Consider the following 27,191-nt stretch of genomic DNA (forward strand, 5'->3'; position numbering starts at 1 on the left):
TACCTGTTTATATCGGGATCTTTGCAGCCCTTTCTGGTGTCTGGGGTCGTTTGCCAGTGTTCAGCTGGTTCATTGTGGGAATTATTGCATTTTTTTGGTATATTCCTGGTGCATCTGTGGACAGGGATGCATTCCATGCCCTTCTACTTCACTGCCATTTTTCGCCTCTTGCCTTCAGATATTTTGAGGGCAGATCAGGATGTTTCCCTCGGCAGGGCCTGGAATCTGAGTGTGGAGACATTGTAGAGATTTGCTTTTGCTCACAGCCAAGGTGCAAGCTTTCAGAGCTGTGCAAAACGTCTCCTTGCCTTACAGCCTGTAGTTTAAATACTCGCCCCTGTAGTTTATTTTGGTTTTTCTAAATAGAGAATCACATCAGCAAACAACAGGATTTTTGTTGCTGCCCCAATGCCAAATCCTTACAACTTTTTGTTCTCACACAATGGCTAGAACTGCCATTCCATTGCTATCATCAAAGTGATGAGCATTCTTTAATTTGATAATTTGATTAAAAAGTGACAATAAGTAAAGCTTTTCTGAGTAATCTATGTAGAAGGAACTAATTAACACTGCAGCAAACTACACAAAACGTATTTTATAGTACAGAGAAAGATAACACCTAAACATCCTAGGTTTTATGATATAATCATTACTATTATCCTGGCTATTATGTTTCCTTACACACTTAAAAAAAAAAGTCCTGTTCTATTATTACCATGCATATCATTGACACTTAAATATTTTCTTCCTCTTTTCCTAAAGGTTTGGAACAGCTTTACAATTTTAAAGTAATTTGTAAAGGAAATTATTTTTCCCAAATGAACCAAAATAACAGTGAAGTAAACTTTCCTGCTGAGGCTTCACTCCATTTGAAACATTCATAAATCTTCTTGTAATTTTTTTTCTGGCTTGGTTTCTCCAAGGTATGAGCTCCCGATACTTGCAATTCACTTGTTTTATGTTTTTTCTCATTAAAACCCTAATTCTTAGTAAATTATGAATTTCAAAGGATTGTATTCTACATTTACTTGCATTGTGGAATTTCCTCTTTGAGGATGTTAGCATATTAAAAAATGCCTTCCTGACATTCATTTCATTCATATTGTTCCTCACATGTGCAAACTTAAATAAAAGGTGTGACTTCTTGCTAAGAACTTTCATAGGGTTCACTGATTCCACAGGGTCCAGTGTGCACATTTACTGATTACTTTTTATGTATAAAACACCACTCTGTGGATGCCCTTCCACATGTTGTATATACATGGTGTACAATGAGACAATTCCATTTATAGAGCTTCTCTCCCGTATGAGTTTTCTGGGAATTCCTGTGAATTGACTTTTGAGAGAAAGTTTCTTTCATTTAATTCACCAATCTTTCTCATCTGCATGCATTCTCTGATGCATAATGAGCTGTGACTTCCAACAAAAGGTGTTCCCACACTCAGTGCACTTACAGAGTTTCTCTCCTGTATGAGTCCTCTGATGTGCACTGAGAATTGATTTGAGAGAAGGCTTTCCCACAGTCACTGCAGCCATAGGGTTTCTCCCCGGAATGAGTCCTCTGATGTACAATGAGCTGAGATTTTCTCAGGAAGGCTTTTTCACATGTGTTGCATCCATAGGACTTCTCTCTTGTGTGCATTTTCTGGTGTATGATGAGCTGTAATTTTCCACTGAAAGATTTCTCACACTGACTGCATTTATAAGGGTTTTCCCCAGCATGAGTTCGCTTGTGTACAATGAGTAGTGACTTTCAAGTGAAAGCTTTCCTATACTTGTGACATTCGTATGGTTTCTCTCCTGAATGAGTTCTCATCTGTATAATGAGGTAGGACTTGCTACTAAAGGCTTTCCCACACTCACTGCACCCATAAGGTTTCTCCGCAGCATGAGTTTGCTGATGTGAGATGAGCTGATCTTTTCTATTAAAGGCTTTCCCACATTCACTGCATTCATAGGGATTCTCCCCTGTGTGAATTCTTGGATGTACAATAAGCTGTGAATTGAAACTGAACACTCTCCCACATTCACTGCATTCATGGAGTTTCTCTCTGGTGTGAGTCCTCATGTGTATAATGAGGTAGGACTTGCTCCTAAAAGCTTCCCCACATTCAATGCATCCATAGGGTTTCTATCTTGTGTGACTTCTGTGATGTATGATGAGCTGTGACTTCAAACTGAAGGTTTTTCCACACTGATTACATCCATAAGGTTTCACCCAGTGTGTGCTCCCTGATGTACAATGAGCTCTGACTTGAAAGAAAAGGCTTTCCCACATTCACTACAACCATAGGATTTCTCCCCAGTGTGAGTTCTCTGATGTACCACGAGGTTAGAGTTTGTGTTAAAGGCTTTCTGACAATCACTGCACTCATAGGGTTTCTCTCCTGTGTGAATTCTTTGATGTATAATGAGCTGTGATTTCAAACCAAAAGTTTCCCACATGCATGACACCCATAGGGTTTCTGTCCTGAGTGAGATCTCTGGTGTGAAAGAAGTTGGTGTTTCCTACTGAAGACTTTCCCACATTCACAGCATTCATAGGGATTCTCCCGTGTGTGAATTCTCTGATGTATAACAAGTTGTGAATTGAAACCGTAAGTTTTCTGACAGTCACTGCATTCATGTGGTTTCTGTCCTCTGTGAGTTCTCTGATGTACACTGAGGTAGTACTTATTGCTGAAGTATTTCCCACATCTATTACATTTGTAGGGTTTTTCTTCTGCATGAGTTTGCTGATGTACCACAGGGTATGACCTGCTGCTGAAGGCCTTCCCACAGTAACAGCATTCACAGGCTTTTCCTCCCATATGCATTTGTTGGCATATGAGCTGTGACTTTCTGTTGGCAGTTTTTCCAGATTCATTACTTTCACAGTATTTTATTCCAATAACAGCTTGCTCATGTTTAGAAAAGAAGAATGATTCCCTATGTGCATGAAACCCATTAGGACTCTTCTAGTATAATTATTACTGAAATCTATGTTTCAAACTCTTTCCATTTGTGACACATTTATGAAGTTCCTGTCTTGAGGAAACATAATCTGTCCTAAGAAGACATAGTTATCCAAATGCAGTACACTGATAGCCTTTTGCCATACTTCCCAGCTTGCCTTGATTTTCCTGATGCCATTCCATATGACCATCAATTTCCCAGACTTCATCTAGAAACAAAAATACTAATATGTTATAAACAGAAACATGATGCTAGCATAGCATAAAAGTGCCTTAAAAATGCCACGCCATGAAGTTTTTCTTAGTTTCAGATATCAGTTCTGAATGTAAGTGAAATCTCAAGTGTAAATATACCCAAATTCCTGGGTTCTAGGGAAAACCAAGCAAAATAAAACATGAAAATAGGCAAAGGGAACTGACAATAAATAAAAGACAGTCTTGAGTTTCAAAATGTTGCATAATGCCTTCTTTAGAAAGCACAAGGAAAAATAAGCAAAATATAAAGAAGTGGGAAGGGATCTCTGAACATTAGCTTCATTCAACAAATAATTGTTAAAGACCTATTATGTGCCAAACACTGTGCTAAGCTCAGAAGAAAGAGCAGAACCACTGCGACTGGTTTACAGTGCTCTTGGGAATAAAGTTTTGCTGAATCCCAAAACAGATGAAAATAAACTCACAAGAAACATCACTGAGTTGTTTCAGAATGCTGATGACAAGCAGCAGCTAGTAAAGCTTCCAGAGGAACCAAAAATGTTTCATATAATGGATCAAAATTTGGAATGGATCTAACTTCTCATTAGCATCACTAGAGGAGAAAAACAGAACATTCAGGGGTAAACTATATCACATGCACCCTTCCACAGGAAGCTACTGTGAGAGGTGTTACAAAAACCAAGAAAAAAGATCACACACACACACAAATAGAAAAGAAAAGAAAATGTAAAAGGAGATCCAAGGATAAAAAGTGTACAACCAAGTCTTGAGAAAAGTTAGGTTACACTGGAGCAAATTGAAAGACATGGGAATGATGTCACCAGGAAGATGAAATTGACAGAAGCACTAACTTACCTGAATGTACCAAAAGAATATTTAGAGATGTGAGAAAAGTGTCTGAAGTTAAATTGGCTATAAATACACTAACGATAACAGAGGAAATCGGGCAGGGAAATAAAACAACTCGAGAAAAAATGATTTATGAACAAAAACCAACCACTGCACACTTGCGTAATTTACCTGCGAATAGCATTACATAGACGTAAAGATGTAAAAACTGAAGACTGATCTACGTATGAAATAGCTGGATTAGGATGATGCAGGGATGGGAAGAGAGTGTGTGTATCATGGGGAAGAGGATGAAAGAGAATTAAATCTTGACCTTCACATTGAAAAATTAGAGCAGAAAGTGAAGGTGCAGTAGAAGAATCTGGTTATTTAGAAAACATGGCGGTAAATACCATAAAAAAGGGCTACAAGAGAAGAAATCATTTTTCTCTGGAGGGAATGAAAAACAGAGGGGCAAGGTGGACACAATGCTGTTTAAACACAATCCCCACCCCTGCCCTTAATCCAAAGATACAAAGTAGACACGGAATAAGACAAAAGACTAAGTCCTCAGGCACAATGACAGGTATCTGGAGGTTGAACAGAAGAGAAAATGGGTAGACCTGACCTGGATGTCCCAAAGCAGTATGCTGACCAAGACAACGGACAGGCAAGGGTACTAAGAGAACACAGCAGCAGGTCAGGTTTGAAGACAGCAACATCACAGGATCTTAATGCCCCATTCCAGGTTTCCCTACATCCTACATCTGAACCCTCTTATTCATTTTGTACACAACCTACAGATTACATTTTCCCAAACACTGATTCCCAACTAGGGCCGTGCCCACCCCCATGCACTGAGAAATGAATATGGGCATGTGTGACTATAGCCGTGGAGGGAGTATTACTGGCTACCACATGGTCCTAAAGTCAGTTTCCATCAAGAAGAAAATAGGCCAGTGAGTAACTGATCTTTGCCCTCAAATCACATTTGCTCATGTTTGGCTGTCAGTATTGTCCCTGTAGACTCTGAAGGCTCATGATACTGGGTCTGTACTTCACCTGTCCAATCCTTTGGCTGCTGGCACCACACTCCTGCCTACTTTTTCTTGGTCACCACAGCTCTGGCTTCCTTCATGTCATTTCCCAGGAAGTCTAATGAATCTGCTGTTGAGCATTTTCTTTGCAACAATAATTGCAGAAAATTAGGTGATTGCTGGTATCTCAAGGGACAGCAGAAATAATTCAAGAAATAAGGACAGAATACCAGGCCCAGGGAGTAGTAGACAGGAACTCACAAGATGAAAGATTATTTAAATATGATTCAAGACTATATTAAACATGATTACTGGCTGTGGCCTATCTTGAGTTTAGCTACAGAAGACAAAAGAAGAGGAAATGATGCTAGGAGAGCAGAACCGAGGGCTCACCAGGCCACGGCCATGGCAGGAAGCCCCAGCACCACCTGCCCAGCTCGGGTCCCAGTGCTTCCCTGTGGCACCACTGTTGCTCCTCTCCCAGGACAAGGTCCCTGTTGCGCCCACCCTGTGCTTCTCTCTGTTGCTCTACCTGTCTGGCTGGTTGCACGTGGATAACTTACCTCTCATTAGTGACCAGACCATGCAAAACCACACCTAGGTCTCGTTGGAAACAAGGATCCTAGGCTTGCACTAATAGAGTAGAAGAATGACAAGAGGGCTGACAGTATATTTTTGAAGATGGATGGATGGGAAGAAGGGGGTGACTGGATGCTGCCTGGCCAAAGAGGTAGACAAAGGTGGACAGTGCTGCCCACCTAACAGTTCTGCTGCCCTTTTCCTGGCTGGCAGAAACCTGATTTTGTGTCCTACCTCCATTCATAAGGCCATGTGCTTCAGTTAGGAAGATGGGGAGCCGTCTCCATACCCCCCAGTGAAAATGAAGCATGACTCATCAGAGCCAACAGTGATGGTCCTGTTTACCTTGCCAGAGTCTTCTTTACACAGGGATATGTGATAAAAATCTAGCCTACTGAACATGGTAAGTCTGCTGGGGCTTCCTGACATGATTTTAGTGCCTGATTAAAAGGGCCATGTGGCAAGAAACAGTCTTTCTTCTTCCACTGGCCACTGGTATACCTGCAGGTGTTGGCTGGAACTATAATTGCCATCTGATGACTACCATGGGAGGAAATCTGAGAAATACTTACATAGTGAGAATGGCAAGACAGAGAGAGACCTCTGGGGATTTAGTGAGGCAATCACTTGGTCATCCCTAGAGCTGCCCCACATCAGGATATTTTGTGATATGTGGTAATAAATTACTTCTGCTTAAATAGCTTGATTTCATATTAATCAAAAATTGCAGCTGAAACAATCCTAGTACTACAAAGATTAACTGTTGACTTATCCTGCCACACTTATGATGGAAAACACAGGTGCTGAGGGAATGCAGCTGACAGTAACATCAGGATGGATTAATAGTATAAAAAGAGTAAAGGTATAAATTTCGCTAATAAGTAGAACAAGCAAGAAATGAGATAATACTAGCTTTGTTTGGGGTAGAAACTGAGAAGATGACATTTAAATAAGCCCTTAAAAAACTTATTTTTAAAGGACCAAAATACTAACATTATCCGAGACTAGTGAAGAGAACTGCATAGAAAGGAGATTTAAGCTCACTCTGCAGTGCCAGGAAAAAGAACCAGGAGCAGAGCAGGACAAAGAAACAGGAAGCTGAGAAGTTATGATACAACTACGGGGCAGCAGTTTCTGAAAAATGAGAGAAGGGAGTGGCCCATGCAGGGAAGAAGCCCTGTGGACCAATCGAACCCAGTACCAAAGGGCAGATGAAAGAGGGATGGGCTGTCAGTCACCACAGAGAAAGAAAGAGCTTAAATCTTCTGAGTGGAAGTCTTTCAAAAATTACAACCTGCGAGGAGAGTCGGGAATATAGGAAAGACCCCTTTGGACTCAGAGGGCAGAGCAGGCGAGACCAGTAAAGCATGAGCAGAATGAGCTCTCTGTCATGCAGTGGGAGAGTGGGTTCATGGGGCATCACTGCGTAAGGGGAGGCGGAGGCTTCAGGCAGGATAACTGATACCATCAAATGATGCAGGAACACACTCAGAAAGAACAGTGATGACAATGTGATCAGCAAGGAGACACAGAAGGAGCAGAACCTCCTAACAAACAGGTTTCCAGGAAAAGGAAACTGGAATTGCGGTTATCGAATGTGAATATAAGTAATTTTAAAAAACAGAAAGAGAGTAGAAGGGGTGTGAGTCACAGGAAGTGAGGAAAAGGGGAAAAGCGTGCTTAAATGCACAATGAAATGAGCCCATCATCTCAGGAAAGGAAGAAAGAAGCTAAGGAAACAGAGAGGAGATGAACTAAGAGTACAAACATGCAGAGAACATCACGTGAGGACTCGCACCAGTCCTGAATAAAGAGGAGACGATGTGAACGTCCTGATCACTCACCTGCATGGCTCTCACCTGGGCCCTGCATCATCCACAGCTCTTCTTGTTCCAACTGGACAATAACACTGGGTTTTCTGTGCTGATACCCCGTGAAAAGAAAACCACAGATGACTGGAGCAAACTGCCTGTGACCCAGGGGTTCAGAGGAACAGGGAAAATACAGTTTAGAGGCAACATGAGCAAGCTGCCTTTTTGCACTCTGGCAAAGTAAACACCGTTCAACCAGCAGATTCTGATGCCAAAGGGCATCAGAAAGAAAATCTGGTCTCTAATATAAGCCCCAAATCACCAAGCATTTTACAAAAGTTCCCCAGCTTTCAGCAACCAAGAAGAGGAAGCCTGGAGATGACGTACACTGCTTTCAGGGAGGCAGTACATACCCAGGGACTCCAGGTTGCTATACTTCTCCAGCATCACACTCCTGTTACAGGTGCTTCTGAGCTGGGTCCAGCAGCCACCACTTCTCCCAGGTAAAGTCCACAAACACATCCCCGAATGACAGTGGTGCCTGAAACAGAAAACCCCCATTCAACCGCAAATCATTGTACTGAGTTTGTAGTAAACAAAAGGTTGCCAAGGGTATCCGTTATTTACATTCTACTTTGGGAGAAAAGCTAGCATTTATTGAAAGTATCCCATCAATACACATTAAGTCAGTTAACCTCTCATTCGACATATGAGAATACCATGTGCCAGGTATTCAACTAGGTGCAGGTAGTATAAAATGGATGAAAGACAGTCCTGCCTGCAAGAAGTGTTCAGCATTGCAGAGAAAAACAAAGATTAAACACATAAAAATGTAATAAGGAGTCAAAGATGGTGAGAGAAAAGAACATGCAGAGAACATGGCCCACAGGAGGAAGCAAGGAATGCTGCTCAAGTGTTTCAGGCTGAGTCTGTGAAGGGCCTACAGGAGCCACCACTAAAGAGAAGACAAGTTAAAATTTGGTGGAATATAAAAGGCAATAGCTGTAAGCAGCAGCCACTTTGTGGGGCAACAGACCTGAACGTGAAGATACTCACATGGCAAATCAGCATATGAAAGGATGCTGCATCATACGTCATTAGGGAATTGCAAATTAAAACAGTGAGGCACCAGTACACACCTAGAATGGCTAACATTTTCAAAAATGGACAACACCAAATTTGAAAATCAAATTTCAATTTTGTTCTCTGCTTTTTAAAAATGTATTAAAATTTTTTTATTGGAGTATAATTGGTTTACAATGTTTTGTTAGTTTCTGCTGTACAATGAAGTGAATCAGCTATATGTATAGATATATCCCATTCCTCTTGGACCTCCCTCCCACCCCTGCCCCATCCCACCCCTCTAGGTCATCACAGAGCACTGAGCTGAGGTCCCTGTGCTATACAGCAGGTTCCCACTAGCTATCTATTTTATACATGGTAGTGTATTTATGTAAAACTTAATCTCCCCAATTCATCTCACCCTCCCCTTCCCCCTCTGTGTCCACACATCCATTCTCTACATCCCTATTCCTGCCCTGAAAATAGGTTCATCTGTACCATTTTTCTAGATCCCACATATCAATTCATGTGTTAATATACAATATTTGTCTCTCTCTGGCTTGCTTCACTCTGTATAACAGATTCTAGGTCCATCCACGTCTCTACAAATGACCCAATTTTGTTCCTTTTGATGGCTAATATTTCATTGTATATATGTGCCACATTTCTTTATCCATTCATCTGTTGATGGGCTTTTAGGTTGCTTCCATGTCCTGGCTACTGCAAATAGTGCTGCAATGAATATTGAGGTGAAGTGTCTTTTTGAGTTATGGTTTTCTCAGGGTATATGCCCAGTAGTGGGATTGCTGGGTCATATGGTAGTTTTATTTTTAGTTTTTTAAGGAAACTCCATCCTGTTCTCCATAGGGGCTGTGTCAATTTACATTCCCACCAACTGTGCAAGAGGGTTCCCTTTTCTCCACATCCTCTCCAGCATTTATTGTTTGTAGATTTTTTTGGTGATGGCCATTCTGATTGGTCTGAGGTGATACTTCATTGCAGTTTTGATTTGCATTTCTCTAACAATTAGTGATGTTGAGCATTTTTTCGTGTGTTTGTTGGCCATCTGTATGTCTTCCTTGGAGAAATATCTATTTACATCTTCCATCCATTTTTGGATAGGGTTGTCTGTTTTCTTGATATCGAGCTGCATAAGCTGCTTGTATATTTTGGAGATTAATCCTTTGTACGATGCTTCATTTGCAAATATTTTCTCCCATTCTGAGGGTTGTCTTTTTGTGTTGTTTATAGTTTCCTTTGCTGTGCAAAAGCTTTTAAGTTTAGTTTGGTCCCATTTGTTCATTTTTGTTTTTATTTTCATCATTCTAGGAGGTGGGTCAAAAAATATCTTGCTGTAATTTGTGTCAAAAGTGTTCTTCCTATATTTTCCTTTAAGAGTTTTATAGTGTTGGGTCTTACATTTAGGTTTTTAATCCATTTTGAGTTTATTTTTGTGTATGGTGTTAGGTAGTGTTCTAATTTCATTCTTTTACATGTAAGCTGTCCATTTTGCCAGCACCACTTATTGAAGAGGCTGTCTTTTCTCCACTGTATGTTCTTGCCCCTTTTATCATAGATTAGGTGACCATAGGTGTGTGGGTTTATCTCTGGGTTTTCTATTCTGTACCCTGATCTATATTTCTGTTTTTGTGCCAATACCATACTTTCTTGATTACTGTAGTTTTGTAGTATAGTCTGAAGTTGGGGAGCCTGATTCCTTCAGTTCCGTTTTCCTTTCTCAAGATTGCTTCAAGATATTGTCTAGTGTCCTTTTAATTTTTTAAAAAAATTTATATTTTTTGGCTGTGTTGGGTCTTCATTGCTGTGTGTGGGCTTTCTCTAGTTGTGGCAAGTGGGGGCTACTCTTCATTGCAGTGTGTGGGCTTCTCAGTGTGGTGGCTTCTTTTGTTGCATAGCACAGTCTTTAGGCACACAGGCTTCAGAAGTTGTGGTGTGTGTGCTCAGTAGTTGTGGCTTGCAGGCTCTAGAGTGCAAGCTCAGTAGTTGTGGCACAAAGGCTTAGTTGCTCCGTGGCATGTGGGATCTTGCCAGACCAGGGATCAAACCCTTGTCCCGTGCATTGATAGGTGGATTTTTTTAAAAATAATTTTTGTACATTTTCTCTCTCTTTCTCTTCCTTCCTTCCTTTAATAATTTTTGTACATTTTCTTTCTTTCTTCCTTCCTTCCTCCCTCCCTCTTTCTTTCTTTTTCTTGGCTGTGTTGGGTCTTCATTGCTGTGTGTAGGCAGTTGTGGCAAGCAGAGGCTACTCCTTGTTGTGGTGTGCAGACTTCTCAGTGTAATGGCTTCTCTTGTTGTGGAGCACAGGATCTAGGTACATGCACTTCAGTAGTTGCAGCACACAGGCTCAGTAGTTGTGATGCAAGGGCTTAGATGCTCCATGGCATGTGGGATCTTCCTGGACCAGGGATCAAACCCTTGTCCCCTGCACTGGCAGGCGGATTCTTAACCACTGCACCACCAGGGAAGTGCCTGTCTAGTGTTCTTTTATTTCACCTGCATGACTCCCTTGAGCATCGCTTGGCAAGCAGATCTAGTGGTAGCAAACTCCGTTTTGTTTTTCTGGGAATGTCTTCATTTCTACCTCACCTTTGAAGCACAATTTTGACAGATATAGGATTCTTGGCTGATAGTTTTTGTTTTCTTTTAGCCCTTTGAATGTATGGGTTCATTGCCTTTTGGTCTCCAAAGGTTCTGATGAGAAATCTGCTTACTTACTGAGGAGCCCTTGTATGAAACAAGTCAGTTCTTTCTTGATGCTTCTAAGGTTCTCTCTTTGTCTTTGTCTATTGAAAATTTAAGTGTGTGTGTTTCTTTGAGTTCATCATTTTTGGAGTTTTGTTGAGCTTCTTGGATGTTTATATTCATGTATTTCATCAAATTTTCTATGTATAGTATCATGTCATCTGCAAACAGTGACAGTTTTACTTCTTTTCCAATTTGTATTCCTTTTAGTGTATAGGAATGCAAGAGATTTCTGTGCATTAATTTTGTATCCTGCAACTTTAACATTTTTCTCAAGTACACATGAGACATTTTGCAGGACAGTCCACAAATTAAGTCTCAATAGATTTAAAAAATAAATACCATTTAAAGTATCATCTCTGACCACACAGGAGTATGAAGTTAAAAATCACTAAAGAAAGGGAAAAAAGGAAAATGCACAAATTTGTGGGAATTAAAACAACACAGTCCTAAACAACCAATGGATCAAAGAAATCAAAAGGGAAATTAGTAAATACTTAGACATGAATGAAAACAAAACATAAAACTGATGGGATCCAGCAAAAGCAGTGTTGAGGAGAAAACTGACAATTATTAACACATATTTAAAACCAGAAACATCAACAATCTAACTTTACAACATAAGGGAACAGAAAAAGAAGGACAAACTGAACACAAAGATAGTAAAAAGAAGGAAATCATAAAGATTAGAACACAGATAAACAAAACAGAGCCTAAAAGAACAATAGAAAAAAAAATCAGTGAAACCAAAACTTGGTTCTTTGAAAAGATCAACACAATTGATAAACTTTCAGGCAGATAGACTAAGAAAAAAAGACTCGAATTACCAAAATCAGAAATGAAAGTGGGGAAATTAGTACTGATTCTACAGAAACAAAAATGACTATTGGAAAATACTATAAACAACTATATGCCAACAAATTGGATAACCTGGTTGAAATGGATAAATTCTGTTTGCATTTCTATCAAGATTAAATAACAAAGATATAGAAAATTGTAAAAGATCTATAACTAGTAAGCAGAGTGAGTCTGTAATCAAAAGTCTCCCCCCCAAAAAAAAGCCCAGTCTTCACTGGTGAATTTTACCAAATATTTAAAGAATTAATAACATCAACCTGTCTCAAGTTTTTCCAAAAACCTGAAGAGAAGGGAACACTTCGTAACTCATTCTATATGGCCAGCATTACCCTGATACCAAAGGCAGACAAAGATATTATAAGAAAACTACAGACTAATATTCCTTATGAACACAGATGTAAAAATCCTCAATAAAATAATAGCAAACCAAATTCAGCAGCTTATTAGAATGATTACACACCATGACCAATGGGATTTATTCTTGGAATGCAAGGCTGGTTCAACATGTGAAAACTGCTCAATGTAATACATCACATTAACAGAATGAAGTTAAAAAAATGATTATCTCAATTGACACAGAAAAAGCATTTGATAAAATTCAACACACTTTCATGGTAAAAACACTCAACAAAGTAGGAATAGTAGGAAAGTACCTCAACATAAAAGCTGTATCTTAAAAACCCACAATGAACATCATTCTCAAAGGTCAAAGACTGAAAGCTTTTCCTCTAAGATCAGGAACAAGGCAAGGATGTCAGCTTTCACCACTTCTATTCAACGTAACACTGGAAGTTCTAACCAGAGCAATTGGGCAACAAAAAGGAATAAAAAGCATCCAAATTAGAAAAGTAGGAGTAAATTTATCTCTATTCATGGACAATACAATTCTATATATAGAAAACTTTAAAGATTCAAAAAACAAAACAAAACAACAACAAAACCCCAAAACAGAGCAAACGATTTCAGCAAATAGCAGAATACAAAGTCAATGCACCAAAATCAGCTGCATTTCTATACACTAACAATGATTAATCCGGAAAACAAGTTATGAAAAAGATTCTGTTTATAATAGCATCAAAAAGAAGTAATAACTTAACCAAGGAGGTAAATGACTTGTAAAATAAAAGCTAAAAACCTTGCTGAAAGAAATTAAAGAAGACATAAGTAAATAGAAACATACCCTATGTTTCTTAATATTAAATGTTAATACTGCCCAAAGTGATCTACATATTCAACACAATTACTAATAGAATTCCAATGACTTTTTTGCAGAAATAGAAAAACCCATCCTAAAGTACATAAGGAAGCTCAAGGGACCCTGAATAGCCAAAACAATCTTGAAAAAGAACAAAGCCGGAGGGCTCACACTTCCTGATTTCAAAACTTACTACAAAACTATAGTAACCAAGACAATGTGGTACTGGCATAAAGGTAACAAATCCAGAAATAAACCCTTGCATATGTGGTCAAATGATTGTTGACAATGGTTCCAAGACCATTTATGGAGAAAGAAAAATCTTTCCAACAAATACTGCTGGGAAACTGGATATCCACATTAAAAAGAATTAAGTTGGACCCTTATCTAACACCATATATAAAAATTAACTCAAAATGGATCAAAGACCTAAATGTAAAACCTAAAACTATGTAAAACTCTTAGAAGAAAACATAGGGCAAAAGCTTCACGGTGTTAGATTCGGCAATGATTTCTTGACTATGACACAAAGGCATAAGCAACAAAAGAAAAAAGTCAACCAATTGGACTTCATGAAAATAAAAAAAATTTGCCTCAAAACACAAGATCAACAGAGTAAAAAGGCAACTCACAGAGTGGGAGATAATATCTGCAAGTCACATATCTTATAAGGGATGGATATCCAGAATATATGGAGAACTAAAACTCAACAACAACAAAAATCCTATTCAAAAGTGGTCAAAGGACTTGAACAGACATTTTTTCAAAGAAGATACAAATGGCCAATAGCACATGAAGACGGTGAATATGCTGAACATCACTAATCATAGAGAAAATGCAAATCAAAACTATGAGGTTCCACCTCACACCCATTAGGATGGCTATCAAAAGCCATGAAAATAACAAGGGTTGGTGAGGATGTGGAATAAATGGAACACCTGCACACTGCTGGTGGGGATAGAATGTGGTGTAGCTGCTGTGGAAAACAGTTTGGTGGCTCCTCAAAAAATTAAAAATTAGAATTACCATATGGTCCAGCAATTCCATGTCTGGGTATATCCCCAATGGAAGTGAAAGCAGGGTCTTAAAGAGATATTTGTACATCCATGTTCATAGCAGCATTATTATTCACAGTAGCTAAACATGGAAGCAATGCAAGTGTCCATTGATGAACAGATAAGCAAAATGTGGTATATATATACAACAAATTATTATTCAGCCTTAAAAACAAATGAAGTTCTGCAATACGCTATAACCTTGTGAACATTATGTCAAGTGAGATAAGCCAGTCGCAAAAAGACTATTGTAAAATTGATTCCACTTATATGAGGTAACTAGAGTAGTCAAAATCATAGTAGTCAAAATCATAAAGTTGAATGGTACCTACCAGGGGTTATGGGGAGGGGGAATTGGGAGTTACTGTTTAAGGCTATAGAGCCTCAGTTTTTCAAGAGGAAGAGTGTTGTGGAGATGAATGGTGGTTATGATTGCCAATGCTATGAATGTATTTAATACTACTGAACTGTCACTTAAAATGGTTAAGATGATAAAAGAAAATATGTGTACAGAATATGTACGCTCAAAACTATAAATAGTGATTAAAAAAATCAAAGATGTGAAAAAATGGAAAGATACAGGGCTTTCATGGGTTGGAAAACTCAGTATTGTTAAGATGTAAATTCTCCCTAATTTGATTCATAGATTTACTGTAATTCCAATCAAAGTCCTAGCAAGCTTTTTTGTAGCTATCCACAAGCTCTTCTATAATTAATATGGAAAGGCAAAAAGCTAGAATAGTCAAAACAATTCTGAAAAACAAAGGTGCAGCACTCCCACCAGCCCATTTTAAGACTTCCTATAAAATCAAGATAGCATGATACTGATGAAAGATTAGACACAAAAATCAATGGAACAGAAAAGTGGTCCTAGAAATAGACCCACACAAATACTATCTCTTGAATTTTTTTTCCACAGAGATGCAAAAGCAATTCAACAGAGAAAAGATCATCTTTTCAACAAATGGTGCTGGAACACTTGCACATCCACAGACATAAAAAAAGGAACCCAACACACACCCCACACCCTATATAAAAATTAACTAAAAATGGATCCTAGACTTAATTGTGAAAGCTAAAACCATAAAAAGTTCCAGAGAAAATTTTGCAAATATTTGTGCACTCTGGTTTGGGCAATGAGATTTTAAATATGACACCTAAAGCAAAACTCATTTTAAAAAATTAAAATTGAGAAACGGACTTGATCAAAATTAAAATATTTTGCTCACTGAAAGCTGGTGTCATGGAAATGGAAAGACAAACCAGAGACTGGGAGAAAATACTGGCAAATCACTTTTCTTATGATGGGTTTAAAATCTAGAATAACAAAGAACTCTTAAAAATCAATGACAAGAGGGACTTCCCTGGCGGTCCAGTAGTTAAGACTTCACCTTACAATGCAGGGGGTGTGGGTTTGACCCCTGGTCGGGGAGCTGAAGATCCCATATGCCTTGTGGCCAAAAAATAAAAAACATAAAACAGAAGCAATATTTTAACAAATTCAATAAAGACTTTAAAAATTGGCCCACATAAAAAAAAATCTTAAAAAAACAATCAACTACAAGAAAACAACCCAGTTAAAAAAAGGGGGATGGGAATTACCTGGTGGTCCAGTGGTTAGGACTCCATTCCTCCACTGCAGGGGGCAAGGATTCCATCCCTGGTCAGGGAATTAAGATTCCACACACCACCTGGTGTGGCCAATAAATAAATAAATAAATAAATAAATAAATAAATAAAATGGGGGAAAGCTCTGAACAGATACTTCACCAAAGATACAGAAACAACAAAACACATATCAAAAGATACTCAATAACACTAGCTAGCCATTAGGGAAATGCAACTTAAAACTGCAGTGAAATACCACCTAACATCCAACAGAATAGCAAAATTTTTAATGACTTGACATTACCAAGCACAGTTCAGGATGAGGAACAGGGACTCATTCACTGCAGGTGGGAAGACAAAACTGCAAGCAGCTCTGGAAGACAGTCTCATACAAAGCTGAACACAGAATCGCTACGCAATCCAGCAATCGTGCTCCACGGTATTTACCCGACTGATCTGAAAACTCACATCCACCCAAACACCCACACGTGACTGCTGACGGCATTTATAACCATCCAAAACTGGAAGCATCTATATCAAGACTTATTATAACCAAGACAATGTGAAACTGGCCTAAGGCCAGAAAAGGGCTGTGAAACCAAACCACTGTATGGGTGCCTGATATCCAACAGGTGGCACCACAGAGCTGCAGGCAGAGGTCAGCCACTTCAGTGTGACTGGGCAATCAGACAACTTGTGAAAAAAAAAATCTTGACTCCTACTCACATCAAACATAAATATTAATTCTAGACTATTGCGAATCTACATGTGAAAGGTAAATGTGAACAAAGAAAGACGTTTTCATTGGCTCTGGATAAGAAAAAAGTGCTTAGATTGGACACAAAAAACACTAGTAATAAAAGAAAAAAAATGTATAAACTAAATTAAGTTAAAATTAGAAATAGCTGTTCATCAACAGAACAGAATGAAAAGGCAACACAGGAAAAAAGCCCAGCTTGTAAACAAATCCTGAACAACAGTTAACGATACGCATACTGAAGTATTAAGAGGAAGGCCTGCTGATGTCTGGAATATATTAAGAAATACACCAAAAATAAGACAGGTTAAGAGATGCAGGGAGTGGAAAGATGGACGATGAGACAACCAAGTGCAGTAAAATGTTAAAGGTAAATTCAAGGTGATGAGTACACAGGTGTTCACTGCAAAATCCTTTCAATTCTGTTCTGTTTGAAAACTGCCATAACAAAATATTAGAGGTAAGAGAAGCACCTCAGGTAAAATCTGAATATGGATTTGGTATCAAGTTTGCTTTAAACTTCAATGTGCATGAATCACTGAATCTTATTAAAATGAAAAGTCTGACATAAAAGGACTGGGGGGGGGGGTGCCTGAAACTCAGCATTTCTAACTGCTTCCAGAACATAAAGAACTCCTTTCAGTCAGCAAGAAACAGACGGAAAACACCCACAAATGGTAATGAAATGTCCAAAAAGCATGCTAGCAGGAAATGCCAAGTAAACCCATACAGAGACACTACCACACCTGAACAACTCAAATTAAAAAGAACAAGAGTAGTTCAGAGCTGGCGGAGAATGTGAGGCAAGTGGACACCACCAGACACTGCTGATGGCCATGTAAGAGGACAGTGCTTAATGAACAATATAAGCAACACAGCAGGATACACGTGTACATGCCGTCAACATAACTTAAAAATGCATTCACACCAATCACAATACACAGTTTGTAAACACGTATAAACAGAACAATAGCCATTAAAAAAAACTGGGTGGGGAGGGGTGGAGAAAGAGCTGAAAATCAAGTCTTGGGGGAACCAGGAAACAGGGACCTCAGAGACCTTACACGACCTGGCAGAGGTTAATTTAACCCTCCCACCTGAGGACCTCCATTCCTCTCCCCATCAAAAAAAATAATAATAAAAGGAATAAAGAGTGGAAATAAACAAACCAGTGACTCACCCAGGTCTTCTTGGCTTTCGGCTGCTCCTGGGACATAAACAGCCACTCTAGGATCTGCTCTGTTCTGGGACACTCGTGCCTCTGCTGGGGTCCTCCAGGGAGGGGCCTCTGGTCAGGGGTCTCTGGCCCCGGGGTGGACTCCTCACCTTGGAGCTTTCTGATCCCATCACATGAGCTGTCTCTCTCCTGGAGAGGTGGGACCTGCAGACCCGAGAGCAAGTTCACTTTCAAGAGCACATTTCGTCTTGGCCTAACCCTGGTCTCCTTTGCTGGTGAACACGCTCCCACAGGCTGGGCTAGGGGTTTTGTGGACTGTGGTCAGTGCCGCTGGGGGCGTGGAAGTGAGAAGAAACGGAAGTGGAGAACCCAGCACATGACCACAGGCCCCCGCCCACACTCTGCACAGTCCCCCAGGAACCCTGAAAGTGCAGCAGCCACACCCTGCGATTTAAACAGCTTCGGGCAAACACTCAAGAAGAGCATGACGCCAGACACTAAGGAGGACATGACCCCACTCTTGGCAGGCAAACCCAAGAAACAGGCCTTGGATGAACAGTCTGTGTTTCAGTAGAGGTTCTCCTCTCAGTATCTGGATACCCATGAACAAGTCACTTACTCTCTCACTGAGTCTTACTTTCTGTTGTTAAACACTGAGAGTAGGAGGAGATTAGGGTGGCAGAGTAGTCTTTTAACCTCCCAATAAAAACAAAAGAGGCTGATCAGAACAGCGAAGGAAGCCCAGAGATGTCCATGGACTGACAAACGGACCCAGGTGACGGCTCCTCGCCACCCTCAGGATCCAGGCAGATGTGACCCAACTGCAGACCTTGGGGCGGTGTGGGCCACACGCTGCCAATCTCCAAAGTCACCAGTAAATGTGCACCCCCAGCAGGAGGGCACCTCCCAAGGGGAACCTGAGCCGCTCAGGCTCAGAGCTGCAGGTGACTGAAAAGATGTTCCCAAAGTCGCTGGTGACCTAACAGTGCCTCGGCCACCTAGGAACACAAAGATCTGAGAAATAATGGGCAGACAGTCCCTTCCAGGAGGATGGGTCTTCACTGTGAGGGAAAGCTGCTGGAAATGCAGACCAAACTGATCAGCACAAGAAGTGAAAAGAAGAGATTCAGGCAAAGAGAGGGATGAGGGAAAGGAGACTGAGAGAGTGAGAGGGGAAGGAGAGAGAAGGGAGGAGAGAAAGGCACTAGGCAGTCGGGGGAGGGTCAGAGGACGCTCATTCCAGAAGCTACTGTAACAACAGAACACAAGGTGTAAGATAAGAGAAACACGTTAGAATACAAGGCGTGAGGAACTCTAGGAAACACAGGGCTAGAGGCAGAAAAAAGGCTTCCTGACAAGGCTCGGCGTTGAGTCAGGTCAGGTATGTGTGTTTGCTTATATTTCCAAAAGAATCACTGAGAAGATGAACCATAAACTGTAAAAATGGTTACCTCTGGGGCAGCTTGTCTGAATGCACATTATACACTTTCTACTTTGAATCATATAAATATTTTCCATGATCAAAAAAGAGGAGGGAGGGCAATCCCTGAAGTTGAAAATAAATGTCAACAAATACATTGCTTATACAATTGGAAACAAAACTACAACAGGTATTTTTCTAACTGACTTTAACATGTGGTATTTCACTGTGTGTTCTTTGGATAAAATGAGCTACAAAGACACACTGGACTTCACTTAGTATTCCTGTTAGTAGTAACATATTGTTATTTTAAAACCGTCTTATGTATGCTATAGGACATGACAGTTATGTCACTGTTACTAAGAACCAAGATATCTTGCACATGACAAAAGATGCAAGAGCAAAGCTTTTAACCCTCATGCATAGCTGGTGGGAATGTAAAACAGAGCAACCACTTTGTACCAGGCTTGGCAGTTCCTCAGTGCTAAACCCAGAATTGCTGTACTACCTGCAATCCATTCCTAGGTATCCGCTCAAGACAATTAACAGTCTATATCCACAGAAACGCTTGCACACAAATGTCTGTAACAGCACGATTCCTAACAGCCAAATACCCATCAATGGATGAGTGGATAAACCAAATGTGACCCACACATACAAAGGCATGTGATTCAGCCATAAGGCGTGAAGTGCTAAGAAGCACTGTTATGTAATGAACTTTTGCACTGTGCTGTACAGGAGCCTGACAATGAGCTTTTTTATGCAATGCAAGTGCCTGATTGTACTGAAAGCTTCTGATCTGAGGCACCATTTCAAAGACATCTGTCTCGGATAAAGGCATTGCCAGCCACACAACCAGATAAAGAGCAAGGCCACCCACCTGACGTCCCCTCTAGAAAGCCCCGGGTGACCTAGATGACTGCTCGCTCAGTGATCCCTGTTCCTCACTTCCTGTGCCTGAATTCTCAGCCTTACATTTTACATTCACCAATAAGCAATGAATTTGCAACTCCCCCTTGACCCCAATACAGGCAGAACCCCAGGCGCACATTCTCTCTTTCTTGCCTCTCTATGCTGTGCAGCCCCTGTGTGCCAGTCGCCCAGGGTTAGTGAGTAATAAACCGTGTTTCCAAAGCTCCCTGACGGTTGTTGCTGAGATGTGCTTTGCAGTCACATTAAGAACCCCAAGGGCCGGTCCAGCTTTGACAATGGCTCCAGTCAGGGAAACGTCTGTTGGGCTGGCCCCGAGCAGTAAGAGCCCCCGGCCCAGGTGCTCCTACTCACAGCATCACTACTGACAGGCCAAGAACAACCCAAAGCTCTCTTGGAAACACTACGCTACACAAAAGCAGCTAGATCCATGGGGCCAACTATAACATGACTCTATTCGCATAAATGTCCAGAACAGGGAAATTCATGAAAACACAAAGTAGATTAAATGGCTGTGAGGGCATGGGGCTCTGGGGCAATTATCACTCACCTTCGAGTGCAATAGGCTTGTGGGTTAAGGTGCTTGCAAAGGAAGGCAAGCAGCCTGCTCCTTTCCATTAGGAACACGTGTGGTGAGAGGCTTGGCAGCAGAGAAGAACAAAGAGGGGCAGCCAAGGAGGGGATTTGCATGCAGCTGGGTGGCCCCCAAATCTCCTGTTTCCCAAGCAGCGAATGCCTGCTATGCCCATCAGTGCCCATTTCTAAGTGGGCACCCAGCCCCTGGAGCTGCCCTTTCCCAGCCCTGAAAACACACGCAGGCCACACCCTGAGCCCTTCCAACTGTGAACTTTGCTCCCTGTGAGGGCTGAATGCCACATCTGGCTAAGGTGGGAGAAGCCCCAAGGAGGCCTTGGGGGACCTGCCAAGACATAGCAGTGCTCAGCAATGAGCACTCTGCTTTCTTTTGGCTGGACGCACATTCCAGTTTCTGCTTGAGGCCCGGAGAGGTCAGATAGGCGATCCCCGGGGGAAGGCAGAGCTGAGAGTTTTCCGCTGGAGCTTTGGCTCACTCTGCAGGCCGTCAAGCGTGGAAGGCTAAGCCTTGCTCCAGCTGAGTTCCTGAGCAAGTTTCCAAGCAGGAGGCACTCTGGCTCCACAAGCTAGAGGACTTCCCAGTGGCTCCAGAGTGGGTGGCAAGGGCATGTGAGTTGGAGGATGCTCAGAAGCCACAGGGGAGACTTGAGTGTGGTTGGGTGCAGGTGTGCCAATATGTGTGGGTGTGTGGGTGTGTGCGCATGTGTGCGAGTGTGTTTTAGTGTGTGTGAGAGTGTGAGTGAGTGCGGGCGTGCGAGTGTGTATGGGTGTGTGCGGGTGTGTGTGTGTGTGTGTGTGCGGGCATGTGCGTGTGTGTTTTGGTGGGGGTAGGTGTGTGTGTGTGTGTGTAGGCGTGTATGTGTATCTGCGGGTGTGTGCGGGTGTGTATAGGATTGTGTGTGTGTGTGGGGTGTGTGTGGGTGTGTGCGGCTGTGTGTGAATGTGTGTGGGTGTGTGCTAGTGTCTTTGGGTGTGTGTGAGTGGGTTTGGGTGTGTGCATGCGTGTGTTAGAGTGAGTGGGACTGTGCAGGGTGTGCAGGTGGGTTCGGGTGTGTGTGGATGTGTGCAGGAGTGTGCAAGTATATGCGGGTGTGTGTGGTTGTGTGCAGGTTGTGTGTGTGATTGGGTGTGTTTGGGTTTGTGTGGGTGTTTGTTAGTGTGTGCGAGAGTGTGTGGGTGTGTATGAGTCTGTGTGGGTCTGTGAGAGTGTGTGTGAGTGCAAGTGCGTGTGTGCGGGTGCTTGAGGTTGTGCGCCTGTGCGAGAGGGTGAGTGGTTGTGTGCAGGTGTGTGAGGGTGTGGGTGTGAGGGTGTGTGTGAGTGTGTGCAGGTGTGTGAGGGTGAGTGGGTGTGTGCAGGTGTGTGCGTATGTGTGCGGGTGTGTGTGAGTGTGTGTGAGTGTGTTTGTGTGTGCGAGTGTCTATGGGTGTTTGTGGGTGTGTGCGGTTGAGTGCGACTGTGTGCAGGTGTGTGCGCGTGTGTATGTGTGTGTGCAGGTGAGTGTGGGTATGTGGGTGTGTGCGGGTGTGTGCGTGTGTGTATCGGTTTCTGTGTGTGTGTGCGGGTGTGTGTGGGTGCGCTCCCCGGGTGGGCTGAATGTCATGACTGTGTTAGGGGAGAGAAGGCCCAAAGAGGCCTTCAGGGAGCTGCCATGGCATAGCAGTGCTCAGGAAAGAGCACCCTTCTTTCTTTAGGCTGGAGGCACACTCGAGTTTCTGCTTGAGGCAGAGGGACGGCAGAGAGGCCATCACTGGCTGAAGGCAAAGCAGAGAGATTTTCGGTGGAGCGATGGCTCCATCTGCTGGCTGACAAGCGTGGAAGGCGAAGCCTCGCTCCAACTGAGTTCCTGAGGAAGGTCCCAAGCAGGAGGCACTCTGGCTCCACAAGCTAGAGGGTCCTGCTTAGGACTTCCCAGTGGCTCCAGAGTGGATGGCAAGGGCATGTGGGTTGGAGGGTGCTCGGAAGCCGCAGGGGAGGCTTTGGGCACCCAGTGCTCTGTGACGAAACACGCTGCAGGCCCGAGCATCCATGAACTCCTCCAAGGTTTTGGAGCAGGAAATCTGTCCTTAGCAGAAGGCTTCCTGCAAAGGCCTGCAGGCCTTTCTGGGTGGCTAAGCTGCAGCTCCCTTGCAGGCTGCTGGTCCAGGGGCCTGTGTCCCTTGGTCTAAAGTGCTGTAGGAGGAGCTCCTAGCAAGGGGAGAGCAAGCACCTTGTTTCCCTTGAAGAGACTGGCTTGTACATGGGGAGGCCTGCCAGCAGCGAAGACAGCGCAGGCAGCATGGGGGTTTGGCAGGCAGCTAAGAGGCTGCAGGAGTCCTGCATGAAACAGGGGTCATGACTGGTTTCTCCTCAAGGCCCAATGGCAACGTGCACACACAGCCTCTGGACCTGCAGCTCCCGAGCAGTGCAAGAGACCCCCAGGCAGCACCCTGGGGCCTCCTCGGATGAGCTGTGCTCCATAGAGGGCCTGCCTGCTGGCAATGGCCTAGGCCGCCCCAGGCCCTAGAGAGGCCCGGCTGAGCCTGGGATGGGCCCTGCCCTCGCAGTGCTCAGGGAAAACCCGTGTTTGAGGCCAGGCTGCAGGCACATTCAATGTTGTGTCTGCTGCAGAGAGACTTCAGCTAGGACTTCCAGGGGGAATGTGAAGCGCTGTGGTTTTTACCTGCAATCCATGTGCCTCACTTGGGGTGCCCGGCCCATCCGTCCCACACTCCTTGGATGTGTGTTCCTCAGACAGCTGGACAGCTGGGGAAGTGGACCTCCCCCAGCAAGGGAGACCTGCCTAGAACATTGCTCTGTGTACAAAGAGGATTCGCTGTGCCTCTGGCACTGGGGAGAGACTTTCTGCACCCAGGAGACACTTGGCACACACAGCGTTTCCCCATGGAAAGTGGTGTGAAAAAGAGCACCCGCCGGGGCTGCATGGCCCTCTGCGGTAGAAGCCCTCCACGCAGCAGGCTGTCATGGACTCGGCTGCAGGCCTTTGTGGCTGGAGAGACTGCAGCTCCTCTGGAGGCTCTGGGCCAATTTTCACTCACCTTCGAGTGCAATAGGCTTGTGGGTTAAGGTGCTTGCAAAGGAAGGCAAGCAGCCTGCTCCTTTCCATTAGGAACACGTGTGGTGAGAGGCTTGGCAGCAGAGAAGAACAAAGAGGGGCAGCCAAGGAGGGGATTTGCATGCAGCTGGGTGGCCCCCAAATCTCCTGTTTCCCAAGCAGGGAATGCCTGCTGTGCCCATCAGTGCCCATTTCTAAGTGGGCACCCAGCCTCTGGATCTGCCCTTTCCCAGCCCTGAAAACACACGCAGGCCACACCCTGAGCCCTTCCAACTGTGAACTTTGCTCCCTGTGAGGGCTGAATGCCACATCTGGCTAAGGTGGGAGAAGGCCCGAGGAGGCCTTGGGGGACCTGCCAAGACATAGCAGTGCTCAGCAATGAGCACTCTGCTTTCTTTTGGCTGGACGCACATTCCAGTTTCTGCTTGAGGCCCGGAGAGGTCAGATAGGCGATCCCCGGGGGAAGGCAGAGCAGAGGGTTTTTCGGTGGAGCGTTGGCTCCCTCTGCTGGCCGTCAAGCGTGGAAGGCTAAGCCTTGCTCCAGCTGAGTTCCTGAGCAAGTTTCCAAGCAGGAGGCACTCTGGCTCCACAAGCTAGAGGACTTCCCAGTGGCTCCAGAGTGGGTGGCAAGGGCATGTGAGTTGGAGGGTGCTCAGAAGCCACAGGGGAGACTTGAGTGTGGTTGGGTGCAGGTGTGCCAATATGTGTGGGTGTGTGGGTGTGTGCGCATGTGTGCGAGTGTGTTTTAGTGTGTGTGAGAGTGTGCGTGAGTGCGGGCGTGCGAGTGTGTATGGGTGTGTGCGGGTGTGTGTGTGTGTGTGCGGGCATGTGCATGTGTGTTTTGGTGGGGGTAGGTGTGTGTGTGTGTGTAGGCGTGTATGTGTATCTGCGGGTGTGTGCGGGTGTGTATAGGATTGTGTGTGTGTGTGGGGTGTGTGTGGGTGTGTGCGGCTGTGTGTGAATGTGTGTGGGTGTGTGCTAGTGTCTTTGGGTGTGTGTGAGTGGGTTTGGGTGTGTGCATGTGTGTGTTAGAGTGAGTGGGACTGTGCAGGGTGTGCAGGTGGGTTCGGGTGTGTGTGGATGTGTGCAGGAGTGTGCAAGTATATGCGGGTATGTGTGGTTGTGTGCAGGTTGTGTGTGTGATTGGGTGTGTTTGGGTTTGTGTGGGTGTTTGTTAGTGTGTGCGAGAGTGTGTGGGTGTGTATGAGTCTGTGTGGGTCTGTGAGAGTGTGTGTGAGTGCAAGTGCGTGTGTGCGGGTGCTTGAGGTTGTGCGCCTGTGCGAGAGGGTGAGTGGTTGTGTGCAGGTGTGTGAGGGTGTGGGTGTGAGGGTGTGTGTGAGTGTGTGCAGGTGTGTGAGGGTGAGTGGGTGTGTGCAGGTGTGTGCGTATGTGTGCGGGTGTGTGTGAGTGTGTGTGAGTGTGTTTGTGTGTGCGAGTGTCTATGGGTGTTTGTGGGTGTGTGCGGTTGAGTGCAACTGTGTGCAGGTGTGTGCGCGTGTGTATGTGTGTGTGCAGGTGAGTGTGGGTATGTGGGTGTGTGCGCGTGTGTGCGTGTGTGTATAGGTTTCTGTGTGTGTGTGCGGGTGTGTGTGGGTGCGCTCCCCGGGTGGGCTGAATATCATGACTGTGTTAGGGGAGAGAAGGCCCAAAGAGGCCTTCAGGGAGCTGCCATGGCATAGCAGTGCTCAGGAAAGAGCACCCTTCTTTCTTTAGGCGGGAGGCACACTCGAGTTTCTGCTTGAGGCAGAGGGACGGCAGAGAGGCCATCACTGGCTGAAGGCAAAGCAGAGAGATTTTCGGTGGAGCGATGGCTCCATCTGCTGGCTGACAAGCGTGGAAGGCGAAGCCTCGCTCCAACTGAGTTCCTGAGGAAGGTCCCAAGCAGGAGGCACTCTGGCTCCACAAGCTAGAGGGTCCTGCTTAGGACTTCCCAGTGGCTCCAGAGTGGATGGCAAGGGCATGTGGGTTGGAGGGTGCTCGGAAGCCGCAGGGGAGGCTTTGGGCACCCAGTGCTCTGTGACGAAACACGCTGCAGGCCCGAGCATCCATGAACTCCTCCAAGGTTTTGGAGCAGGAAATCTGTCCTTAGCAGAAGGCTTCCTGCAAAGGCCTGCAGGCCTTTCTGGGTGGCTAAGCTGCAGCTCCCTTGCAGGCTGCTGGTCCAGGGGCCTGTGTCCCTTGGTCTAAAGTGCTGTAGGAGGAGCTCCTAGCAAGGGGAGAGCAAGCACCTTGTTTCCCTTGAAGAGACTGGCTTGTACATGGGGAGGCCTGCCAGCAGCGAAGACAGCGCAGGCAGCATGGGGGTTTGGCGGGCAGCTAAGAGGCTGCAGGAGTCCTGCATGAAATAGGGGTCATGACTGGTTTCTCCTCAAGGCCCAATGGCAACGTGCACACACAGCCTCTGGACCTGCAGCTCCCGAGCAGTGCAAGAGACCCCCAGGCAGCACCCTGGGGCCTCCTCGGATGAGCTGTGCTCCATAGAGGGCCTGCCTGCTGGCAATGGCCTAGGCCACCCCAGGCCCTAGAGAGGCCCGGCTGAGCCTGGGATGGGCCCTGCCCTCGCAGTGCTCAGGGAAAACCCGTGTTTGAGGCCAGGCTGCAGGCACATTCAATGTTGTGTCTGCTGCAGAGAGACTTCAGCTAGGACTTCCAGGGGGAATGTGAAGCGCTGTGGTTTTTACCTGCAATCCATGTGCCTCACTTGGGGTGCCCGGCCCATCCGTCCCACACTCCTTGGATGTGTGTTCCTCAGACAGCTGGACAGCTGGGGAAGTGGACCTCCCCCAGCAAGGGAGACCTGCCTAGAACATTGCTCTGTGTACAAAGAGGATTCGCTGTGCCTCTGGCACTGGGGAGAGACTTTCTGCACCCAGGAGACACTTGGCACACACAGCGTTTCCCCATGGAAAGTGGTGTGAAAAAGAGCACCCGCCGGGGCTGCATGGCCCTCTGCGGTAGAAGCCCTCCACGCAGCAGGCTGTCATGGACTCGGCTGCAGGCCTTTGTGGCTGGAGAGACTGCAGCTCCTCTGGAGGCTCTGGGCCAATTTTCACTCACCTTCGAGTGCAATAGGCTTGTGGGTTAAGGTGCTTGCAAAGGAAGGCAAGCAGCCTGCTCCTTTCCATTAGGAACACGTGTGGTGAGAGGCTTGGCAGCAGAGAAGAACAAAGAGGGGCAGCCAAGGAGGGGATTTGCATGCAGCTGGGTGGCCCCCAAATCTCCTGTTTCCCAAGCAGGGAATGCCTGCTGTGCCCATCAGTGCCCATTTCTAAGTGGGCACCCAGCCTCTGG

The 27,191-nt window shown here is 44.4% G+C and overlaps 1 pseudogene; it reads right to left on the reverse strand.

Annotated features, from left to right (window-relative positions):
• Positions 1-2,986: 2,986 nt before the first annotated feature.
• On the reverse strand, positions 2,987-18,389 carry LOC130859147 (zinc finger protein 268-like; annotated as a pseudogene).
• Positions 18,390-27,191: the final 8,802 nt, after the last annotated feature.

Source organism: Hippopotamus amphibius, chromosome 8 (assembly GCF_030028045.1).
Source record: "Hippopotamus amphibius kiboko isolate mHipAmp2 chromosome 8, mHipAmp2.hap2, whole genome shotgun sequence".
NCBI classification, from domain to species: domain Eukaryota; kingdom Metazoa; phylum Chordata; class Mammalia; order Artiodactyla; family Hippopotamidae; genus Hippopotamus; species Hippopotamus amphibius.